This window comes from Ursus maritimus, unplaced genomic scaffold (genome assembly GCF_017311325.1).
Source record: "Ursus maritimus isolate PB19 unplaced genomic scaffold, ASM1731132v1 scaffold_2, whole genome shotgun sequence".
NCBI classification, from domain to species: Eukaryota; Metazoa; Chordata; class Mammalia; order Carnivora; family Ursidae; genus Ursus; species Ursus maritimus.
Window position 1 is genome coordinate 8,757,567 of NW_024424452.1, and position 8,941 is coordinate 8,766,507.

Consider the following 8,941-nt stretch of genomic DNA (forward strand, 5'->3'; position numbering starts at 1 on the left):
AGCGGGGTGGATGCCGGAACAGGTAACAGGATGCCAGGCTGGAGGTTTATGTTCTACACCTTTACTAGGTTTCAGAAGAGGATGCTTAGGGGGAAATGTCTAGCAATTCTGGCAGTTTTTAAGGGGCTATCAATACCTTAGGTTGAACGACGGTCTTCAGGGTTTTATTGTTTGAGAAAAGGGAACAGTTAGGTGTCATCGTTGAGAAGGGAGTGGGAGGTACGGAGAGACCCCCTTCCCCCCAAAAAATGAAAGCCATGATGGGGAGGAATCATTCAGTAATGCCCTCGTTAATTGGCTTATGTGTGGGGAAAATCAGGACTTGATCCACAAAGGTGTGCATAACTTGGTTGTCTCAGGAAACCTCACGTGTAAGAATTCTGATTTACCTCATTCACTCACTCCCCACGCTTCTGTTGAGCACTTCATGGGACAGCTCTGTGCCAGTTACTTGCAGTAGAATACTCTGTCCTTGGATTAGATGTCCCTTATAGGTTTACCAAATGAGATTTATAAACAGGTCTGGAGACTTGCCAGGGTCACCCAGCAAGTAAGGGACAGAGCTAGCTAGCATTTGAACCCCAGCAATGTGACTCCCAGAATCCACCATTCCGGCCCCTGCACCGAAGTGCTGTGCTGCTCTGGGGAGAAGCTGTGTGTGGCCCAGACCTGCTGGGCGGGGAGGCCCGGTGCCTCTCTTCTGGTGCCAGAGCTGTAGGCTGAAGCCCGCTCCTTCAGTAAGCTCCTGGTGCGCGCGCACATGTAACAACATATCTAATAGTTTTAAATATAGTTGCCCTTTACTGTTCACAGTTCCGTGTTCGTGAATTCACCTGTTCGCTAACACTTGGTAACCCCAGGATGAGTACTTGCGGTGCTTTTGCGGTCACCTGCAGACATGCACAGAGTGGTGAAAAATGCGAGCTGCCTAATGCAGTGTTTCCAGCTGAGTTCAAACAAGGCAGTTCCCTGCCTTCCTGTTCAGCTCAAACTTGTCTATTTCATGGCAGGTTTTTTTGCATTTTTTGCTTTTCCTTGATGATATTGCCATTTTAAAATGGCCCCGAAGCATAGTACTCACAGTACTGTCTAGTGTCCTAAACGCAAGAAGGCCGGGTGTGCCTTAGATGAGCTCCGTTCAGGCGTGAGTTACAGTGCCGCTGGCTGCCAGTTCGTTGACGTGTTTTTATTTTGGGGTTTTTTTTATTTTTTAAGATTTTATTTTTAAGTAATCTTTATGCCCAACATGGGGCTTGAACTCACAACCCCCAGATCAAGAATAGCACGCTCAGGGCACCTGGGTGGCTCAGTCAGTCGGTTAAGCATCTGACTCTTGATTTCCGCTCAGGTCGTGATCTCAGGGTCGTGGGATCGAGCCCCTGGCACGGAGGCTGTTTGAGAGTCTCCCTCTCCCTCTGCCTGTCCCCTTCCCCCCATAAAATAAAATAAACTTTAAAAAGTCACATGCTCCTCTGACTGAGCCAGCCAGGCGCCCCCTACGAACGTGTTTGTAAACAATACACATAAAACAAGGTTATGTGTCGATCGGTTGATGTGACGGGGTGGGGGGGGTCACAGAAATACCGTTTCCCCAAGCAGCAGTGGTTCAGTATTCACTAATCAGCAGTCAGCGCTCACAGTGACTTTACAGAACATGACTACCATGAATCATAAGAACCAGTTGTGCACGTGTTTGGAGAGGGAGGGAACGCGAGTGAGCAAGCCTGGCCTTCTGGAGAGCAGCGTTTCCTAAAGCAAGGATTGTACCTCACTGCTGGTGTATCGTCTGTGCGAACAGTACTTTATCTCACCTGGGGGATCGGGAGCTGGACTCCTCAGTCCCACTTTGAATGTAGGACCAGAGAAGTCACATGGGAGGGAACCAGCACTCCCCACCTATCCTTAGGTCTTCCCTACTGTGTTCATCTCCCACCATCTAAAAGGTGCCTTTACATGTCCTTTCTCGGCCCTCTCCCCCTTAGCGGGTAAGTGGCTCCCAGACCAGAAAGAGAGCAGAGGTTCGGGCTGAGTCCTCATGCCCCACCTCTTCATCCACCGGACCTGCCTGCCCTCCAGGTACAGTGCCAGGTGCGCACCCCCTGCCCCCCAGCAAGCAGCTCCATGTGCGACAGCAGAGCAAAGCCCCGGCTCCAGGCTCTCCTGCAAACCACCACCCCATTTATCTCCTCCCTTCTCAGCCCAACTTCCAGAGAGTTCTCTGTGTTTGCTTCCACCTCGCCCAAGTTTTCATCCCCATCATCCCACTGAAAGCCTTCAGTGTTGCCACATCCAGCCCCTGGGGGCACCTGTATTATTTAGAAGCCGACACCCTTAGCATCCCTGACAGTACTGCCTCCTGCCTTTCTTTCTGCCTCGCCCTGCCTTGCTTCTCTGCTCAAACCCTAAACGTTAGGGTGACCCCGTACACTGCCTTTTATGGTCAACACTCAGGCCCCAGGAGATCTTATCTGACCCATGGCTTTAAATACCACCCTCACTGAAGTCTGAGTTTGCGGCTTCAGCTTCCCATTGGAGCCTTCGCCTCAGCCCAGGTCCGTGTCCCACTCCCCTCACTCCTGCTCTGCCTCTTGCTGTGCTGTTGGGCCTCGGCTTTCCACCCACCCTGTTCTGTTTCCCTGTCTTCCTGGCACCCATCTTTTGTTTACTGGTCAGCACCCTGCCACACCAGCATCCCTCACATCCCCCACTCAACTCTGAGCGCCACCAGAGCGAGGACCTGCCTGTCCTGTTCTTTGCTGTACCTCTAGGGCCAGCACAGGGCCTGGGACATCACAGGTGCTCAGTGATGTCCAGTTTTGTGACTGAGCAAATCTCAGCGCCTGAAAGCGAGCAGGGAAGTTGTTCTGACCTGGAAAACGGCCTCTGTCCAGGAGGAGCCTGAGCAGATGGCGCAGTTAGCCGTGTGTGCTGGAGACGGCGGACGTGATGCCCCCACGGCAGCAGAGCTCGCCTCAGACGTCCAGACTGCCGGGCCGCGTCCCGGAGGCCGACTCCTCGCAGCTCAGGCATTTCAGACAGGCCCCCGGCAGCTTCTGCCGCAGGCGCCCCGGTACCTTCAGAAACACTGGTTTGGAACCTGTCGAGGACTGGTACTAGTTCAAGTTTCCTTTCCTGTTTTGACATGTATCTTTTTGGAAAAAGCCAATTACTCAGTTGAGTTAGAGGAGTGATGTATTGTCAACTTTCAGAAATAGGAATATAACTCGGTCTCCAGGCTGCCTGGAAGGAGAGCGGGGAGAGCACTGTTAACTTCGGCGGCGGCGCTGGAAACAGGTGCGCCTTCTCCTCCCCTGTGGAAGCTCATTTATGTCTCCTCGCTGGCGCACACGTGACTAAAGTGAGCTACAATATGCCATATCTTAATATATTTCTGTGAAGACAACACCGCGGGGCAGGTCCTGAGGCAGTTTTCAGTTTTCTTATTCCACAGAATAGAGCAAATGTTTGTTTGACCATGGACCGATTAAGGACCAAAAGCTTAATCAGAAGGATTCCTAAGTGTCCTTGGCTCAGCAGTGGGGGTGATGGTGAGCAGGGTGCAGGCCTTGGGCTTGAAGGAGCTCCAGATCTGATAAGAGACACAAACAAGAGAAAGGTCAGTGCGGTGGCGCGTAGCACAGGGTGCAGCGTGGCATGTGACCCAGGCCTCCGGGATGCGGGCAGGGCTGAGCTGAGCTGGGTAGCTCACAGCAGTTTTAAGAAAGCAAGCTGAGTAGGGATTAGTAGCAGATGCCCTGTCATGGCCTGAGTAACTAGTAAAGGGGATTGGTCTTGATCTAACGCCGCAGGGAGAACTGAAGGGCTGGAGGGGGTTAGAGAGACAGGAATTTTGCCACTTTGCAGTGTGGAAACTAAATGGAAAGGGGACAGGTGGAAGGCTCTTGCAGGAATGCAGAGCAGAGGTGAGGGCCTGAATTAGCGTGAGACCAGTGGGACCAGGGAGAAACGGGAGAGTTCACAGGACTGGATGGGGACAGGAGGAATCAGGAATGACAGATCTGTAATGTCACCGGCGGGGTGGCTGGTAGAACTCCTTGAGAAAGGTGACCCAGGAGGTAGGGCAGGCAGGTGAGGAAAGATGAGGAATTCAGCTGTGAGTGTGGCGAGGGGGGCCTTGGGACGCACCCTACCAGGCTGGGGGTGATCTGGGCTGGAGGTGACCATTTGGAGTCAACAGTCTCCTTGAAACAAGGGGAGTGGGTGGGACCCATTGGAAGGGAAGTGGGGAAACACCCACATCTAGGGGACAGACAGCAGAGGGGGAGACTGCACAGGTTAAAAAAGAAGTGAGGGCACCAGAACAAGAAAGAGAGTTGTTTCTAGATGGGAGGAAGGCACAGCTGAACTCTGTCCTGGAGTTAGCATCACAGCGGCAGCGGGCTGCAGAGGGCTGGGAAGGAAGTGGCGATGACAGCTCTCTTGAGAAGTGTGGCGTAAAGTGGGGGAAGGCGGTGGCAGGAGAGGTCGGAAGGGGTCAGGCTGATTGGGAAGAGAGGCATGGGGGGGGCTGGTCTCAGCACAGGCTAGGAGGCAGCCTGGGAGGTGCGAATTGAAGATCTAAAGGGTAGTGACAAGGACTAGCCATAGGAGTCAATGGCCAAGGGGACAGAACTGTCAGGGGACTGGATACATTGTCCAGAGCAGCTGAGCGGCCATGCGGATGAGAAGAACCAGGGAAGAGGAAAGCAGGGGCCGCGGTCTTCACTGAATGAGGGTGGGCATTGATGGGGAAGACCAGAACGTGATCGGCCCCTGGGATGGGCCACGGAGAACTGGTCTTTTTCAAACTGAGGCCTGAGGAGAAGGAGCAACTTGCCGTGGCCAAACTACTCAGGAAATCACAGCCCAAACTATCACCCAGACATGCCAGCTGGGTAGCTGGCAGCCATGCGCCTTGCCCGGACCCTCTTCCTCTGTGTAGTTGTGCACCTGAGAGTCCCTCCAACTATTAGTATTCTAACTGTTCCTCTCCGTTCAGCATGGTGCTGGCGCCTTCCTTAATCTTCTGGGGGGTGGGGGGAGAAAGCCATTCTCTGTGTTTGGTTAGGAAACTGGCTCCAAAAAGCACTGGTGATGATGACTTAGATTTTGCTTCTGTCTGGGCATGCTGGGTAAGTGTGCTTGCGGGTGGAGGCAGCACTCACTGGCACCGGAAGCTTTCGAAAGGATGTGCAGTCAGACTCCAAGGGTGAAAAATTAAGCAAGTGATTCTGTTGTGGAAAAAATGGTCATCTATGATGCAATGACTCTAGTTTAGAAAGTGTTCCTTCCTGTTTTCCAGATCATTTTATAAAGAGTGATTGGTTTTTGAGGGTTCTGCCCCCCTGAAATTCAAACGATCGCTTTCCTATAGCCATCTGTAATGTGTGTGCGTGTGTGTTGGGCGGAGGGTCAGTAATCAGACCCTGGGATTTTCCTAGACTGTGGTCTGTTTTTAAGTGTCTTCCTGAATTAAAAGGTGTCATTCTGGCTCTCAGCAACGGCCTCTAAAATACATCTTGAGAGATAAATGGATTTGGCCTGACATCCGTTCACCTCCCTTCTTACAGTTGTCAGAAAACTTGGACTGGTTGACATGAGTGGAATTTTTCTTTCATTTGGATAAATGTGTCACTGTCGGATAGTGTTGTGACAGATGGAAAAATCCTATGTAGGGCACGCAGGAAGGACTGTGAGGGGCCTTCTGGCACAGGGCTTGATAGGAACCCATCTAGCCTCTTAGTTGATTATTCGTATGCACTTCCTGAAAAGAATGTTCCTGTTTGAATAGCTCAGTAGAACAGCTCAGGGGACGTTCATCAGGGATCAAGCGAGCTGCACCAGGGTTAGGACCCCGCGTGTCTCGCTGGGCCTGTGGGCGGAGGGGACGGCTACAGTCCTGGTGACCACCTGACCAGCTCCTGTGCGCTCTGCACAGCGCCACGGTCCACCCTGGCAAACGGGTGTGGCTGCCGGAACCCTTCCCAAACGGAGCCCTTTTCCCCACTCCAGCCACCTCACCCCGCCGGCCCTGTGGCCTGACAATGGGATACCTGTTCCCTCTCCCCGCAGGGCGTGCCCTCCTGGCCTTTCCCCACCCATCCACAAGGCCCATGGCTAGTCCTGGGCATCCTTTGGGGGTCACCCTGGGGACTCCGTGCTTTCTTTGGGTCCTCAGACCCACACACGGGCCAAGCAGGGCTCACCCTGCCCTGGACCTGTTGTCCAGACCCAGACCAGATAAAGGGCAGCCGCATCGTTTGCCCGCACGGCTGGGGGATAAGGCAGGGCGCGGTGAGAGCGAGGGATGCCCAGGCTTCCGGCCCCCTTCGCCGCCGCACCAACCGTGTTCACTGTGGCCCACGGCGCGCCCGGGGAACGGGAGAGATGCGCACCTTTTGCCGGTTTCCGCTCCCAGGCTTCCGGCCCGTGTGGTCCTGACCAGCGGGCCCACACCGCGGGGGTCCCCCAAGAGGGGCAGCGAGTCCCGCCCCTCCCTTTCCTTTCCCTCCCCTCCCCTCCCCTCCCGTCCTGTCAGGTCACGTGGCCCGTAGCGCCCCCACGGGCCAACCACGTGACGGCGGCGCGCCGTTGCCTTGGCAGCGGCTGCGGTGGCCCGCGGGGGCGGGGCAGCCGGCGGGGGCGGGGCCGGGGGGGGGGGGACCTGGCGGGACGCAAGGAAGGAGGGAGGGGGCCGTGCTCAGCGCCCCGGCCGGGCCACGGGGCCACAGGGCAACACGGCCACGCCGCCTGCCGCAAGCCCGAGCCGGAGCGCAGCCGGGTGGACAGGCAGAGCAGCTTGGTGAGTGCTCGCCGTGGAGGGTTGGCGGGGTGTGTGTCGGGGTACCCCGCCCTGCTGGGGGACCGACCGGAATTGCACCGGGATACTCGATGGGGGGAGGGGATGGATTTTCTCCTGGGCAAGCTTGGGATGGGGTGGCTGCGGGGTTGGAGGGTGGCCAGGTGGCCCCAACCCCATGAGATCCTTGGGCGGGGTGCAGCGCTGAGAAGGCTCGGAGGTTGGGGACGGGGGACGGAGTGCGGATCCTGCGGCAACTGAAGCTTCCCTAGGGGAAGGGACAAATGCAGGTGGATGCCTCTGGGAGACCCCTGTGGGGGCTGTGCACCACCCCCCCCACCGCGGGTGTGACAAAGACCGAGTCAGAAACAGACTCGCCATTGCTCATGCCCCAGATGTTTAAAGGAAGTTAAGACAGGCAAACCCCAAACCTACCCCGTGGAAATGTTTCAGACAGGCCTGCCAAGGAGAATAGCTCATCTTTAGAGAGTCACGGTTATTCTACAAGAGCTTTTTTCTGTGACTGCCCCTTATATATAAAAAACAAAAATCCCCTGCAAAGTTTAGCCAAGAGAGCACCTCTTGGAGCGTCTGCCACCTGACAGAGATGTCCGGTTCCATCTTGCCCCTCCCCACCCCACCCCCTACCCCATCCGGGAGTGTGTAGACCAGACTCTGCCTCTCCCCAGGGTAGGGGGAGGAGGCCTGGCACAAGGTAGGGCACTGGGGCTGGGACCGTTAGAATGCATGTGAATCCGTCCGCGCTGCTCCCTCAGCAGGAAGTGGCCTCTCTATCTCCGGGACCCACAGGCCTGCCTCAAGACCCAGGCTCCAAGCAGATGCACAGCCCTCCCTTCCTTCCATTCCCTGCCGCTCTGAGGACATGTGCAGGGCTGAGACTGCCTAGGCACTGCCCAGAGGCCAGTGTCTGACCTCACTGCCCCCAAAGCCCTCCATCTCCTCTCCAACTTGAGCCCATAACCACTGATGGGCCCTGGGCTTCCTGCTTCTTCACCCCACACTCTGCCTTTACCCCTTTGGAGGCTCCCAGTCCTTGCTGCCCCTCCCAGTCGGCCAGCCGTTTCAGTGGACACCCAGAGCAGCCTGACCCCGGTTCCTTCAAAGCCCCTGCAGCCCGGCGCCTCCAGAGGGTCCAGCGCATTCCTGCTGCCGGGGCTGCCTCTGGCTCCACACACATCCCATATCCTGCCTTCCCCCCACATTTCCGTGACCCCTGCTGCAGCCAGCCTTCCTGCCACGTCCCCTTGCCTCTCAGAACCCTGCCCTGCGGGCAGTGTCTCCTCTCCAGGAAGGGTCCCTCTTCGCTAGTGCTGCCTTTACTACTTATGTTCTTGCTCCCCAACAGGGATCTTCTCCCTTCCCGAGGCTGAGGCAGCCAGCCCCTCCTCTGCTCCCTTGGCCCTCACACCCCCTCCACTAAAGCAGCATTTAGCTCACCGGGTGAGAATCCCCCGCTAATGCTGCTCCCCCACTGGGCAGAGTTCCTTGAAGGAACTCACAGGATCCTCACCACTTCCATCTTTGATGCCTAAGTACCAAACGCAGCCTGACCGTAGAGCCCAGTAAGCATCTGTTGGATGGAGTTTAGAGGACGGATACCCTGAGAGGGCAAAGGTTGTGCCTGTCACCCATCCACATGGCCCTATGCTGTCCTCATACCTGTCGGCTCACTTCTGTGACGTGTGGGAGAAGAAGAGAGGAAAAGTGAATTTCCAGATGATGCCGTTCTCAATTATTTGGAGTTCAGGGATGGGTTAGTTAGTGAACAGTGTTTCTCTGGATTCTCCCCGCAGGAAGGGACGTTCCAGTGATGGAAGTGCTCAAAGCAGTGCCTCTGGCTGCAGACGTGGGTGGGGGGCAGGGTGACCACGGCTCCCGCGTCGACGTTCCTAGAAATGACCTAGTAATTGGTATCCCCTGGCAGACATAGAAGAGCACAGAACTGTTCCCCAGGGTCCTATTGGCCAGTAAAAGCTACACTTCTGCAGCCTGGCAGAGAACAAAGAGGAAGGCACCCCAAAAGAGCTCTTCCCCACCCCCAGGACCTTCCCATAGAACCCTTTCAGAGATTAACGTGGCTTGATCGAATTTGGCACGTTCCCGCAGCCGCTGACCCTGGTA

The 8,941-nt window shown here is 55.8% G+C and overlaps 1 protein-coding gene and 1 long non-coding RNA gene across 4 annotated transcripts in view; one reads left to right on the top strand and one right to left on the bottom strand.

The window, feature by feature from the left end:
- LOC103670137 overlaps window positions 1-6,519 on the bottom strand; it is a 28,278-nt gene extending 21,759 nt beyond the window's left edge. For both annotated transcript variants that reach the window (XR_005835976.1, XR_005835975.1), the window contains exons 1-2: window positions 6,396-6,519; window positions 2,870-3,589 (exon numbers count right to left, since the gene is read on the bottom strand). This is a non-coding gene — a long non-coding RNA (uncharacterized LOC103670137). The remainder of the gene's footprint in view (window positions 1-2,869; window positions 3,590-6,395) is intronic.
- A 137-nt stretch (window positions 6,520-6,656) lies between these two features.
- Window positions 6,657-8,941, top strand: part of ORAI2 (ORAI calcium release-activated calcium modulator 2) — a 9,235-nt gene continuing 6,950 nt past the window's right edge. For both annotated transcript variants that reach the window (XM_040634897.1, XM_040634898.1), the window contains exon 1: window positions 6,657-6,802. The gene's annotated coding sequence lies outside the window, so the exon portion shown is untranslated. The remainder of the gene's footprint in view (window positions 6,803-8,941) is intronic.